Genomic DNA, 2,799 nt, shown 5'->3' on the forward strand with positions numbered 1-2,799 from the left:
GTAGTATTATAAATTAGGCGACTACGGGGTCGCAGGTAAGCCCCCGAGTGGGAGTATTGCTCTCCACTCGGAGTAGTTTTGTAACTTAGGCGAGTATGGGGTTGCAGCTAAGCCACCGAGTAGGAGTATTGATCTCCACTCGGAGTAGTTTTGTAAGTTAGGCTAGTACGGGGTCGCAGCTAAGCCCCCGAGTGAGAGGATTTCTCTCCACTCGGAGAAGTTTTGTAACTTAGGCGAGTACGGTGTCGCAGCTAAGCACCCGAGTGGGAGGATTGCTCTTCACTCGGAGTAGTTTTGTAACTTAGGCGAGTACGGGGTCGCAGCTAAGCCCCCGAGTGGGAGGATTGCTCTCCACTCGGAATAGCTTTTGTAACTTAGGCGAATCGGGTTTGCGACTAAGCCCTTTGAAACTTAGGCGAATCGGATTCGCGGCTAAGCCCCTAAGTGGGAGGATTGCTCCCCACTCAGAGTAGTTTTGTATCTTAGGCGACCCGGGGTCGCAGCTAAGCCCCCCAGTGGGAGGATTGCTCTCCAATCGGAATAGCTTTTGTAACTTAGGCGAATTGGGTTTGCGACTAAGCCCTTTGAAAGTTAAGTGAACCAGGTTCGCGGTTAAGCCCCCGAGTGGGAGGATTTCACTCCACTCGGAGTAGTTTTGTCACTGAGGTGAGTACGGGGTCGCAGCTAAGCCCCCGAGTGGGTGGGTTGCTCTACACTCGGAGTAGTATTATAAATTAGGTGAGTACGGGGTCGCAGGTAAGCCCCCGAGTGGGAGTATTGCTCTCCACTCGGAGTAGTTTTGTAACTTAGGCGAGTATGGTGTGGCAGCTAAGCCACCGAGTAGGAGTATTGCTCTCCACTCGGAGTAGTTTTGTAAGTTAGGCTAGTACGGGGTCGCAGCTAAGCCCCCGAGTGAGAGGATTTCTCTCCACTCGGAGAAGTTTTGTAACTTAGGCGAGTACGGTGTAGAAGCTAAGCACCCGAGTGGGAGGATTGCTCTCCACTCGGAGTAGTTTTGTAACTTAGGCGAGTACGGGGTCGCAGCTAAGCCCCCGAGTGGGAGGATTGCTCTCTACTCAGAGTAGTTTTGTAACTTAGGCGAGTACGGGGTCGCAGCTAAGCCCCCGAGTGGGAGGATTGCTCTCCACTTGGAATAGCTATTGTATCTTAGGCGAGTCGGGTTCGCGACTAAGCCCTTTGAAACTTGGGCGAATCGGGTTCGCGGCTAAGCCCCCGAGTGGGAGGACTGCTCTCCACTCGGAGTAGTTTTGTAACTTAGGCGAGTACGGGGTCGCAGCTAACCCCTGACTGGGAGGATTGCTCCCCACTCGGAGTTGTTTTGTAACTTAGGCGAGTACGGGGTCGCAGCGAAGCCCCCGAGTGGGAGGATTGCTCCCCACTGAGAGTAGTTTTGTAACTTAGGCGAGTACGGGGTATCAGCTAATCCCCCGAGTGGGAGGATTGCTCTCCACTCGGAGTAGTTTTGTAAGTTAGGCTAGTACGGGGTCGCAGCTAAGCCCCCGAGTGGGAGGATTGCTCACCACTCGGAATAGATTTTGTAACTTAGGCGAATCGGGTTTGAGACTAAGCCATTTGAAACTTAGGCGAATCGGGTTTGCGACTAAACCATTTGAAACTTAGGCGAATCGGGTTCGCGGCTAAGCCCCCGAGTGGGAGGACTGCTCTCCAATCGGAGTAGGTTTGTATGTTAGGCGAGTGTACGGGGTCGCCGCTAAGCGCCCGAGTGGGAGGATTCCTCCCCACTCAGAGTAGTTTTGTAACTTAGGCGACCCGGGGTCGCAGCTAACCCCCGAGTGGGAGGATTTCTCTCCAATCGGAATAGCTTTTGTAACTTAGGTGAATCGGGTTTGTGAGTAAGCCATTTGAAACTTAGGCGAATCTGGTTCGCGGTTAAGCCCCCGAGTGGGAGTATTTCTCTCCACTCGGAGTAGTTTTGTAACTTAGGCGAGTATGGGGTTGCAGCTAAGCCACCGAGTAGGAGGATTGCTCTCCACTCGGAGTAGTTTTGTAACTTAGGCTAGTACGGGGTCGTAGCTAAGCCCCCGAGTGAGACGATTTCTCTCCACTCGGAGAAGTTTTGTAACTTAGGCAAGTACGGTGTCGCAGCTAAGCACCCGAGTGGGAGGATTGCTCTCCACTCGGAGTAGTTCTGTAAATTAGGAGAGTATGGGGTCGCAGCTAAGCCGCCGAGTGGGAGGATTCCTCTCCACTCGGAGAAGTTTTGTAACTTAGGTGAGTACGGGGTCGCTGCTAAGCACCCGAGTGGGAGGGTTCCTCTCCACTCGGATTAGTGTTATAACTTAGGCGAGTACGGGGTCGCTGGTAAGCCCCCAAGTGGGAGTATTGATCTCCACTCAGAGTAGTTTTGTGCGAGTACGGGGTCGCAGCTAAGCCCCCGAGTGGGAGGATTGCTCCCCACTCAGAGTAGTTTTGTAACTAGGCGAGTACGGGGTCGCAGCTAAGCCCCCGAGTGGGAGGATTGCTCTCCACTCAGAGTAGTTTTGTAACTTAGGCCAGTACTCGATCGCAACTAGGCCCCCGAGTGGGAGGATTGCTCTCCACTCGGATTAGTGTTATAACATAGGCGAGTACGGGGTCGCTAGTAAGCCCCCGAGTGGGAGTATTGCTCTCCACTCAGAGTAGTTTTGTGCGAGTACGGGGTCGCAGCTAAGCCCCCGAGTGGGAGGATTGCTCCACACTCAGAGTAGTTTTGTAACTAGGCGAGTACGGGGTCGCAGCTAAGCCCCCGAGTGGGAGGATTGCTCTCCACTCAGAGTA

The sequence above is a fragment of the Triticum urartu genome, chromosome 5A (assembly GCF_056163025.1).
Source record: "Triticum urartu cultivar PI428250 chromosome 5A, HENAU_Tu73, whole genome shotgun sequence".
Taxonomy (NCBI): domain Eukaryota; kingdom Viridiplantae; phylum Streptophyta; class Magnoliopsida; order Poales; family Poaceae; genus Triticum; species Triticum urartu.